This window comes from Oryza sativa, chromosome 2, assembly GCF_034140825.1.
Source record: "Oryza sativa Japonica Group chromosome 2, ASM3414082v1".
NCBI lineage: Eukaryota > Viridiplantae > Streptophyta > Magnoliopsida > Poales > Poaceae > Oryza > Oryza sativa.
Window position 1 is genome coordinate 32,366,919 of NC_089036.1, and position 26,390 is coordinate 32,393,308.

A 26,390-nucleotide genomic window follows, 5' to 3' on the forward strand; every position below is an offset into this window, starting at 1 on the left:
TCGGGACGCCGTCTCCCGTCTAGACCGCGCCGGGCGGCAGGCGGGCCTCTGGGGCGGGCGGCACGCGAAGTACGCCGCCAACCAGGGGGGCCTCGCCCAGCGCCTCTCAGAGATGACCGGGGCCCTCGAGCGGCTCCCCGAGGAGCTCGAGGAGACGATCAAGTCATCCTCGAGGGACCTCGCCCGAGGGGCGGTGGAGCTCGTACTGGCAAGCTACCAGGGCAGGGACCCTGACTTCTCCCCGTGGGCAGCGCTGGAAGAGTTCCCTCCCGGGACCGAGGACGGCGCGCGCGAAGGTCCGGGACGCCACCGACCATATCGTCCACAGCTTTGAGGGTACGGCCCCTCGGCTCGCGTTCGCCCTCGACTCCGACGAGGAGGGCGGTGACGACGGTGCGGACGACAGCGACGACGAGGCTGACGTCCCGGGCGTGTCGGAGTGAGCCCCCAGGCCCCCGCCAATCTTAATAACTTTTGCTTCTTCTTCCGAGGCCTTCGGGCCCCCTTCTTGTATAGACTGATTTAATCTGTAATCAAGTAAAGAGGAAATTTCCGCGTCAGTTCTGTTTGTTGTGTGTATGAGACGAGGATGGTCTGTGCCGCGGTCCTTCTTTGTCTTGGCTTGAACAAGGGCTCGTGCCCAGGTCCCAGCCTCAAACGGCGCGGGTCGGGGCTAGTGCCTGGGGAGATCCACGTGTCGAGACTGGCCAGGCCGGGAGCGTGGTGACCGAGGGTTATGGATGACCCGATTGTGGGCCTTTGCCGATTCCCCCCTGGAGTTCACCACGCCCCGGGACACGGCTCGGTTCTGGGCCCCGTTTGGCGATTTTAGCCGGCCCGGGCCGCCGAGGGCAGGGTCGAGCACGAGCGTGCTAATTCAAGCCAAGATTCTTCAAAAGGAAACGATAGCACAGACACAATCCTCAGGAAATCAAAAATGCTTTTATTGAAATACGGGAGAGAAAAAAGATAAGGATATGCATGTGGTAGCCCCCGGCCAACCCTGCACGCCCCGGGAGGGTGCGGGGTTGGCCCGAGCCCGAGGCATGACACCCGACCCCCACTAGGGGTAGAAGCGACGAAGGTGTTCGATGTTCCATGGGTTAGGCAGCTCCGTGCCGTCGCCCGTGGCCAGCCGAACGGAGCCCGGCCGGGGGACGCCGATCACTCGATACGGACCCTCCCACATTGGTGAGAGCTTGCCCAGTCCAGCATGCGTTTGGATGCGGCGTAGGACGAGGTCGTCAACGTAGAGTGATCGGGCCCGGACGTGGCGCTGATGGTAGCGCCGCAGGCTCTGCTGGTAGCGCGCGGCTCGGAGGGCCGCGCGCCTCCTTCGCTCTTCCAAGTAGTCGAGGTCGTCTCGGCGAAGCTGATCTTGATCAGCCTCGCAATACATGGTGACCCGAGGGGACCTCAGGGTGAGCTCAGATGGGAGGACCGCCTCCGCGCCGTAGACGAGGAAGAAAGGCGTTTCCCCGGTTGCTCGGCTTGGCGTGGTTCGGTTCGCCCAGAGCATCGCTGGCAGCTCCTCGATCCACGAGTCACCGTGCTTCTTGAGGATGTTGAAGGTCTTGGTTTTGAGGCCCTTGAGGATTTCCGCGTTGGCGCGCTCCACTTGGCCATTGCTTCTGGGGTGGGCGGGGGAGGCGAAGCAGAGCTTGATGCCCATGTCTTCGCAGTAGTCGCCGAAGAGCTCACTAGTGAACTGGGTGCCGTTATCCGTAATGATACGGTTAGGCACCCCAAACCGAGCAGTGATGCCCCTGATGAATTTAAGCGCGGAGTGCTTATCGATCTTGATGACCGGATAAGCCTCGGGCCACTTAGTGAACTTGTCGACAGCGACATACAGATACTCGAACCCGCCCGGGGCCCGCCTGAACGGACCCAGGATATCGAGCCCCCAGACAGCAAACGGCCACGAAAGAGGTATGGTCTGCAGGGCCTGGGCCGGCTGATGGGTTTGCCTGGCGTGGAACTGGCACGCCCTGCACCGCCGGACCAGGTCGACCGCATCGTTGAGAGCCGTCGGCCAATAGAAACCCTGGCGAAAGGCCTTGCCAACCAAGGTGCGTGAGGCGGAGTGGGCTCCGCACTCGCCTTCATGGACATCGGCGAGAAGCTCGACGCCTTGTTCCCGAGGAATGCACTTCAGGAGGACTCCGTTAGCCGCGCGCCGATAGAGGGTCCCTTCCACCAGCACGTAGCGCTTGGATATGCGCCGGACGCGCTCACTCCCTTCGCGGTCCTCGGGTAGAGTCTTATCTGCGAGGTACGCCTGGATCTCAGTGATCCAAGCAATCAATCTAGGGGAGCTGGGAGCGCTCCCCTCGGGTCCCGAGGCCTGGACTCCGACGGGCCTCGGGGGCCGTTCAGGCGCGTCCGTCTTCCCTAGGGGGTCGGGTCGCGCCGACGGCTGGGCGAGCCTTTTGTAGCGCCCGTTCCGTCGTGGCGCCTAGCGGGAAAATTATCTCTTAAAAACCCTAATTGCGAAATTTGTTTCTTTGCTTGTTGTCTAGTGTCCGTGCCATCTCAAGATCTCAATCCCCGATCTATCGTCGAGTTCAATTCCGAATCCAAATCCTTCCAATCAAATTTCTCCGCAAAAGTCTATTTTGCCTCCCCCGAGGTCGATGGGCCGAATCTCGCTCGGCCCATCTTCCCCTCTTCCCCGGCCCCCTCTCTCCCCGGGCGCTCTCTCTCTCTCTCTCTCTCTCTCTCTCGCGCGCGCGCTCTCCCATCTCTCCCCCCCCCCCCGCTCGGCCTCGCCCGTACGCTGCTCGCGCGTGCGAGCGCCGCCCCGAGCGCCTCTCTCCCCGCTCCCCCGCTCAGCCTCGCTCGCACGCCGTGTGCGCGTGCGCGTAAGCCGCCGCGCCGAGCGCCCCCTCCCTTTCCCCTCGCTCTGCCGCGCCTGCAGCCGCGCAGCCGCTCGTCCTCGCGAGCCAGCGTGTGCGCGCCCGCGCGGACGCCGCCCGTTGCTTCCCGCGCGCGCGTGCCGTGGTGGCCGACCGCCCGGTCGCCGCCGCCGTCAGCCTCTGCACGCGCCTGTCGCCAGTGTCGCCGCTCCGCTCCAAACCGCCCCGCCGTCATCGCCGTCGTCATCGCCCGGCCCCCGCCCCTCCGCGCGCAAGCCGCCAAGGGACGGAGCCGCGCCCCTCCTCCCTCTGCCGCGATGCTCCCGTTCCCCTCCCCCTCTTTTTCCCGAATCGGCAAAGGGGCAAGCCCCTTTCTCCCCCTTCTTTTCCCCTTTTTCCTCCTCGCCGGCGTCATCCTCCTGCCGCCGCTTTGGCTGCAAGCGCCGAGCGCCAGCTCGCGCCTTAACCGTCCAATGTCGGTTCCCCTCTCCCAAACCGACATTGCCGTCCATTTAAGCCCAAGCCCTCCCCTCCAAACTCCCTCATTTTCGCCTCCGCGCCATTGCCGCCCTCTGTTTCGCCGTCGCCGATCGTCGTTGCGCGTGTCGGAGGAGCCGGCACGAGCAAGGACGCGGAAGAGGACTCCGGCCACGCCCTCTCCTTCCTCTTCCCCGGCCCGAGGCCGGAGAGATTACTCCCGCGCCGTCGGCCTCTCGTCACAGCGCCCCGACCCGCACGGTAGTGCCTTTCTCCGTTCTTCCTCCTCGCTCCATCTTCCCCCCTTAGTTTTCGGTGGTAGCACGAGTAGCCTCCCCGTAGCTAGCCGGCGCCGCCCCGACCGTTGCCGTCGCTCGCCGTGTGCTCGCCGCCGTCGCCGCCCGAGCTCCGTAGCACCCGCTCGTCGCCGGCCTCGCTCGGCGTAGTTCCGTCCAATCCGACGCTAGCGTCGAGTTCCCGACGCCGCGTAGATGCTCTCACCGCCGGGAATCGACCTCTCGTGACCTCGTCGCCGTTTCCCTCTTCTCCCGCCGCCGGTTGCCGCCGCCGCAATCCGCCGCCGTCGAGCAACCTCCGGCGAATCCGAGCCGTTGGCTCGTCTCCCCTTGTCACGTGCAACCGCCCGGTGTGCACGCTTTTGCCCGTATCACCGTGGTTCGCTCCGCCGCTCGCCGCCGCCGCCCGCCGTCCATTCGCGGCCGGGTCGTCGTCTACCTCCCGCCGGCCCGCGTGGCAGCCACGTAGGCGCCACGTCGGCGCCAGCTCAGCCTAGACCGGATCGAGCCGACCCCGGTCAGTCCCTCCCCGTGCGCGCGTTCCACCGCGAGCCGTGAGGCTGCGCGTGGGCCCGCCGCACCTGCGTCCACCGCGGACCGCGCGCATGCACCGCGTCCCTTCCCCGCCCGCGCGCGTGCGTCGCGTGCTCCCTCCGCACGGTGAGCCGAGCCGCTGACAAGCGGGTCCCACCCGGGACCGCGCGTGGTGAGCCCGGTCCACCGGCTCTCTCTCTCCTCCCTCCCGCGCGCGCGCGAGTTTGGGCCGCCTTGGGCCGGCCGGCCCATTTAGCTCGGCCAGACCGCTCCATTTCTCTTGGGCCGCGCCCTAGCCGTCCGAGAAAAGTCTATATTCCCTCCCTCCCTTCTTTTCTTTTTCTTTTCCAAAAAAGGATTTAAATAAATCCTTTTTCCTTTAGACCAAAAATCCAATAATCTTAGAAATTCAATATCTTCCCAACCGTAAATCCGATTGACTCCGTTCAACTTCCAAAATTCCTCAAATCTCGAGATCTATCTAATGGCACGCTTAGAGGTCATTAATAGGGCTTTATTTTCGCCGTTTGTTGAGTTGTCCCGTTTCGCGTGTAGTTTCGGAGCCCGAAGACCCGTAGTGCGAGGATTTCGAGGATCAAGCTCCGGATCTCGAGCAAGGCAAGCCACCTTTGAACATCTTGAGCCTATATTTGAAATTTAATTATATTGCTTGCGAAATATTATGCATTGATAGGATCACACTTAATCTGTTGTCCCGTCTGCAAGGTAGATTGGCAGACCTACCTAATTTGTTACATTTGATCCTTCCTTTGTTAATTGTTATACCATGTCCCCTTGTAACCACCCAGTTGCGCCTCGATATTCGTGCACTCTGTGCGAGTATCGACGGTCGCCTTCAAACTTAAAATCTGAGTAACAACTTGGGTAAAACTCGAGTTTTACAAAAGACTTGGAAAACCCGACACCTGGGTCGGTGCTTGCGAACTAAATGAATTTCCAAAACCGCGGACCGGGGAACATACCGGGTGTACGGTTTCCCGCTCTCGCACTTAAGGACCGATTCCCTTGGAATTTCATCCAAACATAAGACAAGTACGACCACATGGGTGGAATGGGACACCCCTGGCTGAGTAACTAGCTTATCAGGGGAGCCTTGATGCCGAGAGACATGTGGATTCGCCGGGGTGGTGTCGGGGAGGACCCCTGGGCTTCCTGGCACAGTATGGTCTGGGACCTAACCTGTTGTTGGTCTGGGACCCCTCTCGTCGGCATATGGTAAACCTGTATCGGCTTTCGAAATGCCTTGTCATGAAAGCTTGGAGGTCTCCCGACGTGGCTGATCCCCACGGGCTGGGTGATCCGGGTTAGTAATGTCGTGTGGGTAAAGTGTACCCCCTCTGCAAAGGTTAACAAACTGCTCGAACAGCCGTGCCCACGGTCATGGGCGGATGTGAGGTGATTCCTAGCGTAGTTTTGTTTGACTACTGCTTGTGAAATTGCTGTTGTGAAAAGGGGTTCGATGTTTGAAAAATCTGCAGCTGATGGGATCAGCTAGGCCCGGGTGGCCGTTTGAAAAGTTGTTGGCCCGGGTGGCCGTTTGAAAAGCTGTTGGCCGGGTGCCAACCTTGTTGCAATCCTAAAGACTGACACATTGCACATACTCCGACCGGACGAGACGCACTGTCTCATCCGTGTCGTTTGAGAAGCACTCACTTAGACTTTTTAGAAAAGAGTTCAAACAAAATCAATTACGAAAACAACGGCCTTTCCTTGAAGCCTGCATTAAACACTTATTTCCCCTGGCTTGCTGAGTACTCCCGTACTCACCCTTGCTCTATATAAATAACCCCCCCCAGTTGCTGAAGAAGATGAAGTGGATCCTGCTGACGAGGAGTTCTTCCAGGAGCAAGTCGGCTACGATGAGTTTTAGGGTTTCGGCCTAGTTCCCAAGTCGCGCCTGTGATGATTGGTCCAAGTCCTGGCTTCCGCTTTCCTTTGTAATGCAGTTGTGAGCTCGGGATCTGTCCGCAGCCCAACATGACTGTACTTCTACTCTATAATAAAGAGACCTCTGTTGCTGTGATACTCTGTCCCCCTGTGATACCAGCACTGTATCCTGGGACTGGTATCGATTAACAGGTTAATTTGGAGCGTCACGGGCTAGTTCCGGTCGGGACTAGTTCGGGGCGTGACACCTTTCTTCAAAGGCGCCCAGTGGGGTCTGGGCTCGCGAGGAAGCGAGCCTTGAGAGTCCGTCGGCGACCACGTTATCCCGTCTGGGCACGTGCCGAAGTTCTATCCCGTCGAAGTGGCGCTCCATACGCCGCACCTGGCGCACGTAAGCGTCCATCTGCGGGTCAGAGCACCGGTACTCCTTACAGACCTGGTTAACGACCAACTGGAAGTCGCCTAACACCAGGAGGCGGCGGATCCCCAGTCCAGCTGCTACTCTGAGTCCCGCAAGGAGTCCCTCGTACTCCGCCATATTGTTGGTCGCCCGAAAGTCAAGGCGGACCAGGTATCTGAGGACGTCTCCGCTCGGCGAGGTCAACGTGACCCCCGCACCGGCGCCCTGAAGAGATAGGGAGCCGTCGAACTGCATCACCCAGTAGGCGGCGTGAGGCAGCTGCGAGGGGTCCGAGCTAGCCTCGGGGGCGGAGACGGGCTCGGGAGCTGGGGTCCACTCCGCCACAAAGTCGGCGAGGGCCTAGCTCTTGATCGCGTGGCGTGGTTCAAAGCGCAAATCGAATTCAGAGAGTTCGATTGCCCATTTCACCACCCGTCCAGTACCCTCTCGGTTATGCAAGATTTGGCCGAGGGGGTAAGACGTGACCACCGTGACCCGATGCGCCTGGAAATAATGGCGCAACTTCCTCGAAGCCATCAGAATAGCGTAAAGCATCTTCTGGGCCTGAGGGTATCGGGTCTTGGCATCCCGGAGGGCCTCACTAACGAAGTAGACGAGCCGCTGCACCTTTCGGCGGGGCCGATCCTCTTCGCCAGGGGCCGCACCTCCAGGGCGCTCTTCGTCCGAGAGGCCACGCGGGGCGCACTCGGCTTCTGTGCCGACGACCTCGGGGTCAGAGGGCGACAGGCGCGGCCTTCCCGCAGTGGCCCCGGGGCCATCCTGGGGGTCGGGGGCGCCTGGCACCGTCGGACAAGCAGGCGGAGGGCCAGCTCCGGCCGTCGGGGGCCTCGGGCCGCCGTTCGGCTCGGGGACCTCTCCTGCCTGCTCTCTCCCGGGTCGAGTCGACGCAGGGTGGGGATGCGCGGAGTGAGGGTTGTCCTCGTCGCGCTCCACGACCAACGCCGCGCTGACCACCTGCGGGGTTGCCGCCAGGTAGAGTAGCAACGGCTCATCTGGCTCCGGGGCGACCAGGACTGGGGGAGAACTGAGGTACGCCTTCAACTGAGTGAGGGCCCGCTCAGCCTCCTCCGTCCAGGTAAACGGCCCGGAGCGTTTGAGGAGCTTAAATAGGGGCAGTGCCTTCTCTCCCAGCCTCGATATGAACCGACTTAGGGCGGCCATGCAGCCGGTGACGCACTGCACATCCCTAAGCTTGCTGGGGGGGCGCATCCGCTCTATAGCTCGTATCTTCTCGGGGTTGGCCTCGATGCCTCGGGCAGAGACCAAGAACCCGAGAAGCTTGCCCGCAGGCACGCCGAACACGCACTTATCGGGGTTCAGCTTTATGCGGGCGGAGTGGAGACTTTCGAAAGTTTCCGCTAGATCCGAGAGTAAGGTCTCTTGGTTGTGCGTCTTCACAACCAAGTCATCAACATAGGCCTCAACATTGCGTCCTATCTGGCTACCCAAAGAAATTCGAGCAGTACGTTGAAAAGTAGGACCTGCATTCTTTAACCCGAAAGGCATTGTCGTATAACAATAAGTTCCTATAGGGGTAATGAATGCAGTTTTTTCCTCATCCTCCCTAGCCATGCGAATCTGATGATAACCAGAGTATGCATCTAGAAAACACAAAAGGTCGCACCCCGCGGTGGAGTCGACAATCTGATCTATGCGTGGCAGGGGGTAAGGGTCCTTAGGACATGCCTTGTTAAGGTCGGTGTAGTCGATACACATCCGAAGCTTGCCGTTCGCCTTGGGAACGACGACCGGGTTCGCCAGCCACTCCGGATGGATGACCTCACGGATGAATCCGGCCTCCAGAAGTCGCGCCACCTCCTCGCGGATGAAGGCTTGACGTTCCGGGGCCTGCCGCCGCACTTTCTGTCGGACCGGCCTTGCGCCCGGCCGCACGGCGAGACGGTGCTCAATCACCTCCCTGGGGACCCCGGGCATGTCCGCCGGTCTCCAGACGAAGACGTCGGCGTTTGCCCGCAGGAAGGAGACGAGCACGTCTTCCTATTTGTCGTCCAGAAGACCACTGATTCGTGTGGTCTTGGACGGGCCGTCGCCCAGGGCAACCTCCTTGACCGGAACCTCGTCGCACGTGACCATCCGCTGCCTTGGGGCGGCCGGGACGGAGGTGGTGAGCCTCTCGTCGCCACCCGCGGGCTTGGACGCCGCGGCGAGGTGGTCCACGCGCTGCTCCATACAAGCAAGCGCGACTTTGAGGTCGCCATGGACGGTGATGGGGCCACCGGGGCCCGGCATCTTCATCTGGAGATAGGCGTAGTGGACCGCCGCCATGAACTTCACCAACGCGGGCCTCCCCTGGACCGCGTTGTAGGGCAGACTGAGGTCCGCCACATCGAAGTCCACCCGCTCCGTGCGAAAGTTGGCGGAACCACCGAAGGTGACAGGGAGGTCGATATGACCCAGCGGCCAGGTGTGCCCCGGCGTCACACCGATGATCGGCTGGGACGGCCGGAGCACCATCCCCGGGGCCTTGATGGCGTCAAAGGCTACGGGGGAAAGGATGTTGAGGGCTGCACCCCCGTCTATGAGGACACGCCCCAACTTCACATTGCAAACGGTGGGGGAAACCACCATCGCGATCTGTCCTCCCCGGGCAACGCACGGCGGGTGGTCGGTCTGGTCGAAGGTGAGGGCAACCTCCGACCACCGCGCCCGCCGCGTCGCCTCATGGGTAGGGGCCGCGGCCAGAAGCTCTCGCTTCATGGCCTTGAGGCTCCGGCGAGAAGCGTGAGCGCACGCTCCCCCATCGACGGTGGCGACGGTGGCCTCAGGCTCCTGGAACCCCAGGTCATCGTCGCCATCGTCGATGTCCTCGGCGGTGGCCTTCTGCTTGGCCTCACCTCGCCGGTTGCCGGCGGGAGCCGCCGGGGTCTTGCCCTCACGGCGCTCCTGCCTCTTCTCCTCCTCCCACTTCCTCGTCCGCTCAGCCAAACTTTTGACCGCGCGGCAGTCCGCGAGGTCGTGGAGGGAGGTGTTGTGCACGGTACACCACTTGCCGGTCGGGCGCTCCCTGCTGGGAGCGCCGGCCTCCTTCTTTTTGTCGCTCGCAGGCCTCCCCTTTCGGGGGGCCCGCGAAGCGCCCTCGACGGCGAGGACGTGACCCTCGTCGTCGGAACGGGCCGACCCCTTCTTCCTCCTCCTGTCCTGCCGCCCTGACCGAGCGGCGGACCCGGGGGCGGCCGGAGCTGCCACACCAGAAACGGAAGAGTTCCAGGTCCAGGCCTCCTCCTTGCGAGCCACACGGTCCGCGAGCTCAAAAAGCTGCGCGGTGGTTTGGGGCTCCTTGGAGGCGATCTTCTCGAGCATGCGGTTGTGCCGCACGCCCCCCCTGAACGCGTAGATCACCGCGTGTGCGGGGATGCACGGTATGGTGTTGCAGACTTGACAGAACCGCTGAATGTACGAGCGAAGAGACTCATCGTCCCTTCGCTATACCGCATGCAAGTCCGCTTCTTCGCCTGGGCGCGGATATACGCCCTGGAAGTTCGTGGTGAACTGCTGGCACAAATCCTCCCAAGAGTGGACCGACGCGGGTGGCAAGTTCATTAGCCAACCCCGCGCCTGACCCTTCAGGGCCATGGGGAAGAAATTCACCATGACCCTGTCGTCACCCCCGGCGGCCTCGATCCCGGTCGTGTAGATCTGGAGAAACTCGGAGGGGTTGACGCTTCCGTCGTATTTTTCGGTGATGGTGGGCCGGAACCTTGGGGGCCAACGGACGTTCCGAAGGCTCGCCACAAAGGCTCGACAGCCGGCACCGCCAACCGGGGACACGGGGGGCCGGCCCCCGTGCCCGGACCGAAGTGGCGCTCCGGACGAGGAAACGCCCTCCGTTGCGTGGGCGGCGTGATGAGCGTCGCGCCGGCGCTCGATATCGAGGCGGGCATCCGGATCCCCACGCATATCTCCTTGGGTCGGAGGCGTCGACGAGGGAATGGTAGACAAACGGCGGGTAACGGCCGCCGCTCGCCGCGCCCTCCGCCTCGACGACGTGGAGCCGGCGGCGGGAGCGCCGGAGGTCTCGGTGGCGGAGGACCGCCCGCCGGCGCCTAGGCGCTGCTGCGCCGTCATGACCAAGTCGGCCACATCATCCAGCCAACGCCGGGCTGGAGTCTCTGGATCGGGGACGACGGGCGGGTGACGCAGGAGCGCGCCCGCAGCCTGGAGCGCGCCCTGGGGCGTGCCGCCATCGCCGTAGACGAGGCGGCGACGCGCCCCGTCTCGCCGTCCTCCCCCGTCGCCCGCGGGCGGCGAAGTCGCGGATCCTCCGGCCTCCCCGAGCACCTCCCCCCGCCCAAGATTTCAGCGAGAGGGGGACGGTGGGGTGCGAGCCCGACGGCGCGGGTTCTGCTCCCCGTCATCACCGCTAGCGTTCGGAGAGAGGCTGTGCGCCCCTGCCCGTTCGGCCATTGGGCTGAGCGGGAGAAGCTTGGCGCACACGAAAGAGGACGAGGGCTTAGAAAGACACGCGCGCCCCCTACCTGGCGCGCCAGATGACGGAGCGTGGGGCTCCTCACCGGGAGGCCGCGCAGGCCCTCCTTTGCCGGTTCGGCCGGGGGCGCTAAGTGAGGTTCTTCGCCCTCGATCTGAGGAACGTCAGCGAGAGAAGAAATGCGCAAGACACGAGCGACGTAGACAGGTTCGGGCCGCTGAGAAGCGTAACACCCTACTCCTGTGTTCTGGTGGATCTGTGAGTGAAGGAATCCAGAGACTCGAGAGCGAGAGAGAGTTCAGGTTCTAGCAAACATTCGCCAGAGTCCCCCCTCCCCTTTCGTCCTCTCCTCCCCCCCTTTCTTAGGTCTGGGCCTCCTTTTTATCTGGTCAGGGGTCACCACATGGGCCTCTAGCTACCTAAGAAAGGTAACATGCTTTTACAATGAGGGCTAGTCTACAGCCGGAAGTGACCTCTGACAAGCCGAGCGCACGTCTCTTGCTCCGCTCGCCCCTCTTCCGGTGGACGCCCATTTCAACCTTCATTTAATGGCCAGCGACTTCCTTGCCATACTTGCGCTGAAGCCTGGAATGAATCTGACCGGGACTGACATACCCACTCCTGGAGTTGGCACGCCGGCTCCGGCTAGGGACGAGAGCCAGGAAGCTCTCATCATTCCGACGGGACGGGGCGAGGCGTGTGATAGGCCGCCTGTTGCCACCTAACCCGCGATCTGACCGGTCTGTGACCGGTCACTCACCGCGACCGGTCACGGACCGGATAAGCGTGCGCTGCGCCGCATTAAATGCGGCGTGGCGCGCTCGTCCAACCTGCTACAAATGCGGTTAGATGAGCCCGCTGTGCTCACCTAACCCACACACGTGGCGCCAAAACCACAGGGGGTCGGGGCACCCCAGCCCTCGGGGCCGAAACGGGAGCGGCCCGACCCCTCGGGGAGACAGAGGGAGGGGTGGCCACGTCACCTTCGGGCCCGACTCCCCCGAGGGGGTCAGGCCACGTGGGTGACCGCGGCTACCCAGGCCTCTGGTCACGATACCCCCGGCCCCATGTCACCGACAACAGAGGTAGATAGTTCCTCTCAATCAATAAAGATCTAAGCAGCGGAAAAATAAGATAAACGGCGCAGACGACTCCACTCGACAGGCAGCTTGACCAGGGCTACACCTAATCCTCCACACCATCAGCATCACTGTAGAACTCCTCCTCTGATGAATGATTGCAAGGTGAGTATATGACATACTCAGCAAGCCACGCAGCAAATATGCAAGTGCACAGGATAACAAAGGATGGCATAGTAGGGTTTCATTTGCATAAACAGCATTTAATAAACATTTCAGAATTTAATAAAATAGTTAAGTAATAATTAAACAATATTAATCCAACGCTATACAACATACCCTATTGCATAGGCCCAACCATTCTAAACAACCATCCCGGCTACACAGTTCTATCTCCAAACCAGGAATATACCATTCCAAACCAGGAGCTAATCAAATTATTACCAGTTATAGCATCTTTTATTATGGTGAGAAGTGTGAAACTAATCACGAAAGACATTGTTAGACCCGCTCTTAACCGCGGGCACGGCTATTCGAATAGTTTTACTCTGGCCAGAGGTGTACCACTGTACCCACAAGACACAGACATGTCACCATGTGCCTCAATACCACCACGGTACCTCGAAAAGGAGCTGTGACAGTACCCCTCGCACAACACAATCCACCACAGTGCACCGTTCCTGGATCATAATCACCCCCTTATAAACAAGGCATGGACTCTCCAGCGACCCCTGTGGGCTTATCTCTGCCACTTCTCAGTCTGGTGCTCCGCAATGAACCATGCTATACAAAAGGTAAAGCCGTTGCCCACACTGGCTTGTGGTTGGCACGAATAATGTTTCACAACCGAAACTCGTGAACCGGTCCTTAATTTTCATGAGCACGACCATCAAAACCATGTGCTCACAACCCACCATTATCAGGTTTTAGTTGGCAAATTAATTAATTAACCAATCATGATTAACCATCATGAGTTATCATTAAGCCATCATTAAATAATAGTGAGTCATAAGTTATCCCAATAGTGTGCTAATGTTTCTTAGCATGGCTAAGCAATCATATATAATATCTAGCTGAACCAATATATAAAGCCCAACTAGTCAAGTTATAATAACTCAAGGTATCAAGGAATAAAGTAATCAAGAACAAAAGGGCTATAACAAACAATAGGTTAATTCCACCCAATGACATTCGAAAATAAATGCAATAGTTGAATAGAAACAATAGCTTTAAACGGGATCAACATGCTCAAAGGGTTGTTTGGGATCTGTGTGACTTGCCTTGCTGGCCTTGGAACTCTTCAAATTCTTCTCCTGCAAAAACGGACTCTCCGGAAACGTCGGAATCTAAACATGTCGGTGACATGGGACCGGGAGTATCATGACTTAGAGACCTGAGGCAGACACGATCGCCCACGTGGCCTAACCCCCTCGGGGGGGTCGGGCCCGAGGGTGATACGGCCGCCCTTCTCTTTGTCTTCCCGAGGGGTCGGACCGCTACCGCCTCGGCCCCGAGGGCCGAGGCGCCCCGACCCCTTGTGGGTTTTGCGCCGCGTATATGGGGTAGGTGAGCATAGCGGGGCTCACCTAACCACATTTATTGCGGTTTGGACGAGCGCGTCACGCCGCATGTAACGCAGTGCAGCGCGCTCGTTTATCCGGTCTGTGACCGGTCACAGACCGGTCAAATCGTGGGTTAGGTGGCGACAGGCGGTCTGACGCACGCCTCGCCCCATCCCGTCAGGACGAGAGCCTCCAAGCACTCGTCCCTAGCCCGAACCGGCGTGTTAGCTCCTGGAGATGGCACGTTGGTTCCGGTCAGATATATGCCAGGCTTCATCCTAACCATTACAGGCAAGATATTGTATGAAGAAGGGCGAACATGCAGATTGTTAAACTGACACGTGGTGGACAAGAATGACCGATTTGTGACCGGTCTGACAATGGTCATGTCGTCAGCAGACAGCCATGTTCCCACGTCGCGCCTGCTTCCGGCGGAAGTGGAGGTAGGTATGGGCCGTCCCATCAGAAGGTCATTCGGACGGCAACCATACAAATCTCCGTCCATTAATGAAGAGAAGTCAAGTAAGAAAGAGATGGAGAGATGGTGCATGTGGTATCCCCTTGAGATATAAAAGGAGGACCTTGCCCACTTAGAGAGAGAAAAAGGAGGAAAAAAGAACGATCCCAGGACAATCGAGGGCTGGCTCACACTTTGTAGCTTCTTCATACACAGATCCACCAAAACACAGGAGTAGGGTATTACGCTTCTCAGCGGCCCGAACCTGTATACATCGCCCGTGTCTTGTGCTTTTTCCACTCTCGCGAACTTTCCACAGACCAAGAGCTTAGAACCTCACCCAGGGCCCCCGGCCGAACCGGCAAACGGGGGCCTACGCGGTCTCCCGGTGAGGAGCCCCAAGCTCCGTCATCTGGCGTGCCAGGTAGGGGGCTCTGCGAGTGATCTTCTGAGCTCTCGCACTCTTTCGTGTGCGCCAAGCTTTTCCTGTTCAGCCCAATGGCCGAACAAGCAAAGGCACACAACCTCTCTCCGAGCGTTAGCGGTGACGATGGGGAGCCAAACCCACGCCGTCGAGCTCGTACTCCACCGCCCCCTCCACGCCAAAGTCCTAGGAGGGAGGAGGTGCTCGAGAGGGTCGAAGGATCCGCGACTTCGACATCCACGGGTGATGGAGAAGGGCGCCGAGATGGGGAGCGTCGCCTCCTCGTCTACGGCGACAGCAGCACGCCCCAGGGCGCGCTCCTGCGTCACCCGCCTGTCGTCCCTGACCCGGAGTCTCCAGCCCAACGATGGCTGGACGACGTGGCCAACTTGGTCATGACGGCACGGCAGCGCCTAGGTGCTGGTGGGCGGTCCTCCGCCACCAAGACCTCTGGCGCTGCTACCACCGGCTCCGTATCGTCAAGGCGGAGGGCGCGGCGAGCGGCGGCTGTTGCTCGCCATTCGGCCGCCACTCCTTCGTCAGCGCCTCCGACCCAGGAAGATCTGCGTGGGGGGCCGGATGCCCGCATCGATATCGAGCGCCGGCGTAATGGCCGACGTGCTCCCCACGCAACGGAGGGGGCCTCCTCGTCCGGAGTGTCACATCAACACGGACGCGGGGATCAGCCCTCCGTGCCCCCGGTTGGTGGTGTCGGCTGTAGAGCCTTTGTGGCGAGCCTTCGGAACGTCCGTTGGCCCCCAAGGTTCCGGCCCACCATCGCCGAAAAATATGACGGGAGCGTCAACCCCGCCGAGTTTCTCCAGGTCTACACGACCGGGATCGAGGCCGCCGGGGGTGACAACAGGGTCATGGCGAATTTCTTTCCCATGGCCCTGAAGGGACAGGCACGGGGTTGGCTAATGAACTTGCCACCCGCGTCGGTCCACTCCTGGGAGGATTTGTGCCAACAGTTCACCATGAACTTTCAAGGCACATATCCGCGCCCAGGTGAAGAAGCGGACCTGCACGCAGTACAGCGAAGGGATGACGAGTCACTTCGCTCGTACATTCAGCAGTTCTGTCAAGTCCGCAACACCATACCATGCATCCCTGCACACGCGGTGATCTACGCGTTCAGGGAGGGTGTGCGGCACAACCGCATGCTCGAAAAGATCGCCTCCAAAGAGCCCCAGACTACCGCGGAGCTTTTTCAGCTCGCGGACCGAGTGGCTCGTAAGGAAGAGGCATGGACCTGGAACCCCTCCGGTTCCGGTGTGGCAACTTCGGCCGCCCCCGGATCCGCTACTCAGACAGGGCGGCATGACAGGAGGAGGAAGAAGAGGTCAGCCCATACCGACGACGAGGGTCATGTCCTCGCCGTCGAGGGCGCTTCGCGGGCCACCCGAAAGGGGAGGCCTGCGGGCGACAAAAAGAAGGAGGCCGGCGCTCCCAGCAGGGAGCGCCCAACCGGCAAGTGGTGCATCGTCCACAACACTTCCCTTCACGACCTCACGGACTGCCGCGCAGTCAAAAGTTTGGCTGAGCGGACGAGGAAGTGGGAGGAGGAGAGGAGGCAGGAGCGCCGAGAGGGCAAGTCCCCGGCGGTTCCTTCCGGCAACCGGCGAAGTGAGGCCAAGCAGAAGGCCCCCGCCGAGGACATCGATGACGGCGATGATGACCTAGGTTTCCAAGAGCCTGGGGCCACCATTGCCACTGTCGATGGGGGAGCGTGTGCTCACGTTTCTCGCCGGAGCCTCAAGGCCATGAAGCGAGAGTTTCTGGCCGCGGCCCCTACTCATGAGGCGACGCGCCGGGCGCGGTGGTCGGAGGTTGCCCTCACCTTCGACCAGACCGACCACCCACCGTGCGTTGCCCGGGGAGGACAGATCGCAATGGTGGTTTCCCCCACTGTTTGCAACGTGAAGCTGGGGCGTGTCCTCATTGATGGAGGAGCAGCCCTCAACATCCTTTCCCCCGCAGCCTTTGACGCCATCAAGGCCCCGGGGATGGTGCTCCGGCCGTCCCAGCCGATTATCGGTGTGACGCCGGGTCACACTTGGCCGCTAGGTCATATCGACCTCCCGGTCACCTTCGGTGGATCCGCCAACTTCCGCACGGAGTGGGTGAACTTTGATGTGGCGGACCTCAGTCTTCCCTACAACGCGGTCCTAGGGAGGCCCGCGTTGGTGAAGTTCATGGCGGCAGTCCACTACGCCTACCTCCAGATGAAGATGCCGGGCCCCGGTGGCCCCATCTCTGTCCATGGCGACCTCAAAGTCGCGCGTGCTTGTATGGAGCAGCGCGCGAACCACCTCGCCGCCGCGTCCAAGCCCGAGGGTGGCGACGAGAGGCTTGGCACCTCCGCCCCCGCCGCCCCGAGGCAGCGGATAGTCACATGCGACGAGGTCCTGGTCAAGGAGGTTGCCCTGGGCCACGGCCCGTCCAAGACCACACGGATCGGTGGTCTTCTGGACGGCAAATAGGAAGACGCGCTCGTCTCTTTCCTGCGGGCAAACGCTGACGTCTTCGCATGGAGACCGGCGGATATGCCCGGGGTCCCCAGGGAGGTGATTGAGCACCGTCTCGCCGTGCGATCGGGCGCAAGGCCGGTCCGGCAGAAAGTGCGGCGGCAGGCCCCGGAACGTCAAGCCTTCATCCGCGAGGAGGTGGCGCGACTTCTGGAGGCCGGATTCATCCGCGAGGTCATCCATCCGGAGTGGCTGGCGAACCCGGTGGTCGTTCCCAAGGCGAACGGCAAGCTTCGGATGTGCATCGACTACACCGACCTTAACAAGGCATGTCCTAAGGACCCTTACCCCCTGCCTCGCATAGATCAGATTGTCGACTCCACAGCGGGGTGCGACCTTTTGTGTTTTCTAGATGCATACTCTGGTTACCATCAGATTCGCATGGCTAGGGAGGATGAGGAAAAAACTGCATTCATTACCCCCATAGGAACTTATTGTTATACGACAATGCCCTTCGGGTTAAAGAATGCAAGTCCTACTTTTCAACGTACTACTCGAATTTCTTTGGGTAGCCAAATAGGACGTAATGTTGAGGCTTATGTCGATGACTTGGTTGTAAAGACGCGCAACCAAGAGACCTTACTCTCGGATCTAGCGGAAACTTTTGAGAGTCTCCGCTCCGCCCGCGTAAAACTGAACCCCGATAAGTGCGTGTTCGGTGTACCTGCGGGCAAGCTTCTCGGGTTTTTGGTTTCTGCCCGAGGCATCGAGGCCAACCCCGAGAAGATACGAGCTATAGAGCGGATGCGCCCCCCAGCAAGCTTAGGGATGTGCAATGCGTCACCGGTTGCATGGCCGCCCTAAGTCGGTTCATATCGAGGCTGGGGGAGAAGGCGCTACCCTTATTTAAGCTCCTCAAACGCTCCGGGCCGTTTACTTGGACGGAGGAAGCTGAACGTGCCCTCACTCAGTTGAAGGTGTATCTCAGCTCTCCCCCAGTTCTGGTCGCCCCGGAGCCAAATGAACCCTTGCTACTCTACTTAGCGGCGACCCCGCAAGTGGTTAGTGCGGCGTTGGTTGTGGAGCGCGATGAGGACAATCCTCATTCCGCGCACCCCCACCCTGTGCTGGCTTGGCCCGGGAGAGAGCAGAGAGGAGAGGCCCCCGAGCCGAACGGTAGCCCAAGGCCCCTGACGACCGGAGCTAGCCCTCTGCCCGCTTGTCAGACGGTGCCAGGTGCCCCCGACCCCCAGGATGGCCCGAGGGCCACTGCGGGAAGGCCGCACCTATCGCCCTCTGACCCCGAGGCTAACCCTGTGCCGACTCGACCCGGGAGAGAGCAGGGAGAAGAGGCCCCCGAGCCGAACGGTGGCCTAAGGCCCCTGACGACCGGAGTTGGCCCTTTGCCCGCTTGTCCGACGACGCCAGGAGCCCCCGACCCCCAGGACGGCCCCGAGGCCACTGTGGGAAGGCCGCCCCTGTCGTCCTCCGACCCCGAGGTCGTCGGCACAGAAGACAAGTGCGCCCCGCGAGGCCGCTTGGACGAAGAGTGCCCCAGGGACGTGGCCCCTAGCGAAGAGGATCGGCCCCACCGAAAGGTGCAGCGTCCCGTTTACTTTGTTAGTGAGGCCCTCCGGGACGCCAAGACCCGATACCCTCAGGCCCAGAAGATGCTTTACGCTATTCTGATGGCTTCGAGGAAACTGCGCCATTATTTCCAGGCGCATCGGGTCACGGTGGTTACGTCTTACCCCCTCGGCCAAATCTTGCATAATCGAGAGGGTACTGGACGGGTGGTGAAATGGGCAATCGAACTTTCTGAGTTTGATTTGCACTTTGAACCACGCCACGCTATCAAGAGCCAGGCCCTCGCCGATTTTGTGGCAGAGTGGACCCCAGCTCCCGAGCCCGTCTCAGTCCCCGAGGCCAACTCGGGCCCCTCGCAGCTGCCTCACACCGCCCACTGGGTGATGCAGTTCGACGGCTCCTTGTCTCTTCAGGGCGCCGGTGCGGGGGTCACGTTGACCTCGCCGAGCGGAGACGTCCTCAGATATTTGGTTCGCCTTGACTTTCGGGCGACCAATAATATGGCAGAGTACGAGGGACTCCTTGCGGGACTCAGGGTGGCAGCTGGACTGGGGATCCGCCGCCTCCTGGTGTTAGGCGACTCCCAGCTGGTCGTTAACCAGGTCTGTAAGGAGTACCGGTGCTCTGACCCGCAGATGGACGCATACGTGCGCCAAGTACGGCGTATGGAGCGCCATTTTGACGGGATAGAGCTTCGGCACGTGCCCAGACGGGATAACACGGTTGCCGACGAACTCTCACGGCTCGCTTCCTCGCGAGCCCAGACCCCACCGGGCGCCTTTGAAGAAAGGCTTGCCCAGCCGTCGGCGCGACCAGACCCCTTAGGGGAGACGGACGCGCCTGACAGGCCCCCGAGGCCCGTCGGAGTCCAGGCCTCCGGACCCGAGGGGAGCGCTCCCAGCTCCCTTAGATTGATTGCTTGGATCGTTGAGATCCAAGCATACCTCACAGATAAGACTCTACCCGAGGACCGCGAAGGGAGTGAACGCGTCCAGCGCATCTCCAAACGCTACGTGCTGGTAGAAGGGACCCTCTATCGGCGCGCGGCTAACGGAATCCTCCTGAAGTGCATTCCTCGGGAACAAGGCGTCGAGCTTCTTGCCGATATCCATGAAGGCGAATGCGGATCCCACTCCGCCTCGCGCACCTTGGTTGTCAAAGCCTTTCGACAAGGTTTCTATTGGCCGACAGCTCTCAATGATGCGGTCGACCTGGTCCGGCGATGCAGAGCGTGTCAATTCCACGCCAAGCAAATCCATCAGCCGGCCCAGGCCCTGCAGATCATACCACTTTCATGGCCATTTGCTGTCTGGGGGCTCGATATCCTGGGACCGTTTAGGCGGGCCCCGGGCGGGCTTGAGTATCTGTATGTCGCGATCGACAAGTTCACTAAGTGGCTCGAGGCTTATCCGGTCGTCAAGATCGATAAGCACTCCGCACTTAAATTCATTAAGGGCATCACAGCCCGGTTTGGAGTGCCTAACCGTATTATTACGGATAACGGCACCCAATTCACTAGTGAACTTTTCGGCGATTACTGCGAAGACATGGGCATCAAGCTCTGCTTCGCCTCACCTGCCCACCCCAGAAGCAACGGCCAAGTGGAGCGCGCCAATGCGGAAATCCTCAGAGGCCTTAAAACCAAGACCTTCAACATCCTCAAGAAGCACGGCGATTCGTGGATCAAGGAGTTGCCAGCGGTACTCTGGGCAAACCGAACCACGCCAAGCCGAGCAACCGGGGAAACGCCTTTCTTCCTCGTTTACGGCGCGGAAGCGGTTCTCCCATCCGAGCTCACCTTGAGGTCCCCTCGGGCCACCATGTATTGCGAGGCTGATCAAGATCAGCTTCGCAGAGATGACCTCGACTACTTGGAAGAGCGAAGGCGGCGCGCGGCCCTCCGAGCCGCGCGCTACCAGCAGAGCCTGCGGCGCTACCATCAACGCCACGTCCGGGCCCGATCACTCTGCGTCGACGACCTCGTCCTACGCCGCGTCCAAACGCGTGCTGGATTGAGCAAGCTCTCACCAATGTGGGAGGGTCCGTATCGAGTGATCGGCGTCCCCCGGCCGGGCTCCGTTCGGCTGGCCACGGGCGACGGCACAGAGCTGCCTAACCCGTGGAACATCGAACACCTTCGTCGCTTCTACCCCTAAGGGGGATCGGGTGTCAGGTTTCGGGCTCGGGCCAACCACGCACCCTCCTCGGGCGTGCAGGGTTGGCCGGGGGCTACCACATATGCATATTCTTTTTTCTCTTATATCTGTATTTCAATAAAAGCATTTTCGATTTCCTAAAAGGCTATATCTGTGCTGTTGTTTCCTTTTGAAGGATCTTGACTTGAAATAGGTCACTCGTGTTCAATCCTGCCCTCGGGGGCTCGGGTCGGCTAAAATCGCCAAACGGGGCCCAGAACCGAGCCGTGCCCCGGGGCGTGGTGAACTCCGGGGGGGAATCGGCAAAAACCCACAATCGGGTCACCCATAACCCTCGGTCACCACGCTCCCGGCCTGGCCAGTCTCGACATGTGGATCTCCCCAGGCACTAGCCCCGACCCGAGCCATTTGAGGACTAGGACCTGGGCGCGAGCCCTTGTTCAAGCCAAGACTCAAAAGGACCGCGGCACAGACATCCTCGTCTCATACACACAACAAATAGAATTGACACAAAAAATTTCCTCTTTATTTGATTGCAGATTAAATTAGTTTATACAAGAAGGGGGCCCGAAGGCTTCGGAAGAAGAAAAGAAGAAACTATTTAAAGATTGGCGGGGGCCTGGGGGCTCACTCCAATGCACCCGGGTCGCCAGCCTCGTCGCCACTGTCGCCCACACCGCCGTCATCGCCCTCCTCGTCGGAGTTGAGGGCGAACGCGAGCCGAGGGGCCGAACCCTCGAAACTGTGGACGATATGGTCAGCGGCGTCCCGGACCTGCGCGCGCGCGCCATCCTCGGTCCCTGGAGGGAACTCGTCTAGCGCCGTCCATGGGGAGAAGTCGGGATCCCTGGCTTGGTAACTCGCCAGTACGAGCTCCACCGCTCCTCGGGCGAGGTCCCTCGAGGATGACTTAATCGTCCTCTCGAGCTCCTCGGGGAGCCGTTGGAGAGTCCCGGCTATCTCCGAGAGGCGCTGGGCGAGGCCCCCCTGGTTGGCGGCGTACTTCACAGTCCGCCCGCCCCAGAGGCCTGCCTGCCGGCCGGCGTGATCTAGACGGGAGACGGCGTCCCGAAGCATGCCGGGCCCTACCTCGCCTGCCAAGCGGAGGGCCTCGACCTCCCCGGCGGACGAGTCTAGCGCGCCCTGCAGATCGGCGATGGTGTGTTCGGCAGCTGCGAGGCGGGCGGCTAAGTCGCTTTCGCCCGTGGCCGCCCCGCCGCTGCGCGCCCTCGCGTCCAGCTCCTTTGCCTGCGCCTCGAGTTCAGTGGCCCGCTGGTTCAGTGCGGCCTTCTCGGCGCGGGCACCTTCCAAATTGCGGCGCGCTTGTTCCTCTAGCACAGCCTCACGGAGGGACGCGCTCTCCGCCAGCCGTTGCGCCGCGGCCTCGGCCTCCTCAAGAGCTCGCTCCCGCTCGGTGAGCGCGTCCTCGCGGAGGCGGAGTGTGCACTCCTCCTCGGCGCAGGCGGCCTCGTGCGCCGCCAGCGTTACCTCCCGGATGACAACGGCGGCCTCGCGGTCCGCCAGGTCCCTCTCCACGACGCCGGCGCGCTCTTCCAGCGCCATGGCACGAGCCTCGAGGGCCTCTTCGCGCCGCCGAGACGCCGCCTCGGTCTCCGCCGCCCGCCGTTCTCGGGCAGCAGCAGCGTCAAGGACCCCCCGGGCGGCGTCGAGCTTTTTCGCTAGCTCCGCCTCCCAGCTCCCGTAATGAAGGCGGAGGGTGTCCTGCGCCTCGTTCATCACGGTGGTGGCGATGAGTGCAGCCCCCCGCTCCTCCTCCACCTCCTTGGCGATCTCCCCCAGCACCTTCCGACGGGCTTCGAGCTCTGAGACGTGCCGGCGGTGTGCCTTGCGGCCCACCTCCACCATGGCCTCCACCGAGCGTCGCCCCTCTTCGACACGCGCCCATGCGGCGTCAAGCTCCGCCCGCTCTGCTTGCAGGGCCTCCACCTGGGCACTTAACCCGTCCAACACCGTGGTGTTTGCGACGGCCAAGGCCTGCAGAAGGGGTTCTGCGCTCAGTGGAGCAACGGAAGGCGTGGGGAAGAGCCGCCTCGGTGAGGATGCCGCGCGGCTCGGCCCGCCGATGGACGTGCCGGACTCAGGGATGTCCCCCGGACCTGGCTTGTCCTAAGCGTCGCCCGAGGGAGTGGGCCCAAGCGATGCGCCCGCGGCCTCGTCGCGAGCTTCCTCGGAAGTCGTCGCCGCCTCGGCCTGGCGAAGCCTGGCCTCCTCCCGAGCGGCTTCTTCAGCTTGGCGAGCTCGGACGGCCACCTGGGCGGCCTCCTCGGCTTCCCGTAGGCGATCCGCGGCTTCTCGCCGGTCAGATTCCCGCCTCCGAGCCTCTGTGGTCGCCGGGTCCTCGGCCTCAGACTGGCCGGACTTGGAATGGCGGGAGGGACGCGACGGGATCTCGCTGAAACAGAAGAAAGACCAGAAGACAAACAAGATGGATGAGTGAAAACTCGCGTTGAGGGAATGAATACGGCCACGATGGGCGTGGGACGAACCTACGAGGGGGTCGGTTAAACGACCACCTTGGAGGGGAAATAAGGTTTCCCCGGGATGGTTCTGTCCCCCCCGTCTTGCGGAGCCGTTTCTTCTTCCGCTCCCCCTCGGGCTGCGACGTCGGCGTGGCCCCCTCCGGGCGCCTGCTGCTGGCACGCGCCGCCCCGCCCCCTCGGGGAGGAGATGGGGGAGGGGTTCCTTCCTGCTTCCTCTTCCCCCGGGCGTCGGCAGGGCGGCCGCTCCCCGGGCCCCCGTCGCGGGGCCCAGAAGCACGACCCCCTCCCGGGGTAGATTGTTCCCCCCTGCGGCTCCCGCCCGCGCCATCGTGCCCTCGAGGAGCCCGCTCCTCCGACGCCCCGACCGCCTGCATGATGGTCAGGATGGAGGCGCGGTCTGGATCGCTGCAGAGGGGGAGGACTCCTTGAGGAATGAGGGATGCCTCCACGGAGCTGAGATTCAGCACCCGTTGGACCACTATCTTAAAGTCCTCAGGAGCCCAGTCCCATCTGACTCCCTGGTGGGTCCTCATGTAGTCTTCGGATCCGGTGTACTCCCAGGCGCCCCGGGCGCGCCGCTGGAGCGGCGCAATCCGGCGACGAAGGTAGTCGCCGTACACCATGGCCCCTGTGAGCCCCAGGGATCGCAGGCCCGCCAGGCGGTCGAGGACGGCGTCATAGCCATCTCCCAGATCTACCGGCGCCCGCCAGTTGGAGGCCTGCGTTGGAGGCTGGCTCGGAAGTCGGAGGCGCGCTTCGTCGGCAAGGGGGGTGTAGAACCAGTCGCTCTTCCAGTCATCCCACTTCTTGCGGAGGACGCAGGGAATGTAGCGGTTCAGCACCGGCCCCCGCGGCTGGAAGTAGCAACCACCAACCACCGACGGCGGCGACACCGGCTGTACGGTGAAGAACCACCGGAACAGCCGAAGGGATGGGCGCACCCCGATGAACATCTCGCACAGGTGCGCGAAGATGGCCAATGTCATTACCGCGTTGGGGGTGAGGTGCGCCATCTGGAGATCGTAAAACTCCAGAACATCCATAAAGAAAGAAGAAAATGGCGGAACCAGCCTTGCCATTGCAAAAGGGAGGAAGAAGACGGACCGCCCCGGGTAGCATGGCGCCGGGCGTCCCTCGCCCAGCGTAACTATCTCCCGGCCGGTGGCAGATTCCGGCATGAAGCGGCGCGGCAGCCCGGCCTGCCTCTCGCTCACGATGCGGGAAGGCGGCAGCACGCTACCGTCAAGCGGAGCGGAGCCCCGTGCCATGACGCCGGAAGAAGAGATGTTTGAGAGCGAGCGCGTGTGGCGAAGGTAGGGCACGGGAAACAAGGAGTTAGGGCGCAAGCGGCGAAGACAAGGGGAATAATAGCGAGAGGAAGGAAGCAAATCTCTTCCTCGGCGACTTTATACCCTTGCCAACGCTGTGCCTGGCTCCTTGTTTCTCGCGCCCACTATCTTGCCTCCTCGTTTCTCGCGCCCACGCATCCACTAATCCCATTCGCCCGTTTGCGGTGCATGAGGTGGATATGCGGCTGTGGCAGTCGAGATGGAACATCTCGTGCGCGCGTTAATTACGCTCGCCGACCGAAGCGCCATCATCATATCTCCAGGAAAAACGAACCGGCTTGTCCCGATTTTTAGACCGGCCCCACCTGTCACCAGGCCTTAGGAAGTGGCGTCACGCCCGACCGCTTCCCTCGAGGAGGGCGATCGCCCTGGCATAACGCCGGGGGCTACTGTCGGTGACATGGGACCAGGAGTATCATGACTTAGAGACTTGAGGCAGACACGATCGCCCACGTGGCCTAACCCCCTCGGGGGGGTCGGGCCCGAGGGTGATACGGCCGCCCTTCTCTTTGTCTTCCCGAGGGGTCGGACCGCTACCGCCTCGGCCCCGAGGGCCGAGGCGCCCCGACCCCTTGTGGGTTTTGCGCCGCGTATATGGGGTAGGTGAGCATAGCGGGGCTCACCTAACCACATTTATTGCGGTTTGGACGAGCGCGTCACGCCGCATGTAACGCAGTGCAGCGTGCTCGTTTATCCGGTCTGTGACCGGTCACAGACCGGTCAGATCGTGGGTTAGGTGGCGACAGGCGGTCTGACGCACGCCTCGCCCCATCCCGTCAGGACGAGAGCCTCCAAGCACTCGTCCCTAGCCGGAACCGGCGTGTTAGCTCCTGGAGATGGCACGTTGGTTCCGGTCAGATATATGCCAGGCTTCATCCTAACCATTACAGGCAAGATATTGTATGAAGAAGGGCGAACATGCAGATTGTTAAACTGACACGTGGTGGACAAGAATGACCGATTTGTGACCGGTCTGACAATGGTCATGTCGTCAGCAGACAGCCATGTTCCCACGTCGCGCCTGCTTCCGGCGGAAGTGGAGGTAGGTATGGGCCGTCCCATCAGAAGGTCATTCGGACGGCAACCATACAAATCTCCGTCCATTAATGAAGAGAAGTCAAGTAAGAAAGAGAGGGAGAGATGGTGCATGTGGTATCCCCTTGAGATATAAAAGGAGGACCTTGCCCACTTAGAGAGAGAAAAAGGAGGAAAAAAGAACGATCCCAGGACAATCGAGGGCTGGCTCACACTTTGTAGCTTCTTCATACACAGATCCACCAAAACACAGGAGTAGGGTATTACGCTTCTCAGCGGCCCGAACCTGTATACATCGCCCGTGTCTTGTGCTTTTTCCACTCTCGCGAACTTTCCACAGACCAAGAGCTTAGAACCTCACCCAGGGCCCCCGGCCGAACCGGCAAAGGGGGGCCTGCGCAGTCTCCTGGTGAGGAGCCCCAAGCTCCGTCAAAACAGAAAGGAGAAAAATCACCAAAACAGCACACAAACAAGCATGAACAGTACATGTGGATATTTTTAACATGTAGATCTCAATTTTAGAAAAATTTAGAGACTTGAACCAACTAAATCCGAGCTAAGATGAATTAGTTATGAATTTTCAAAGATTAAATCGGATTAAAACACTTATATGGATTTTAATTGAATTATGACGCAATAATGAATTATTTTTGAAAAGGAAAAAGGAATTATTGCGTCAGCGGCTAGGGTTCGCGGAGGACCGGGTGCACGGCGGCGGTTCACGAGATTGGACGGCCGAGATCCATCCATCCAAAACGGACGGCCAAGATCCATCGGTCCACGACCGGCCCACGGGAAACGACGACGATGACGTCAGCGGTGACGTCACCA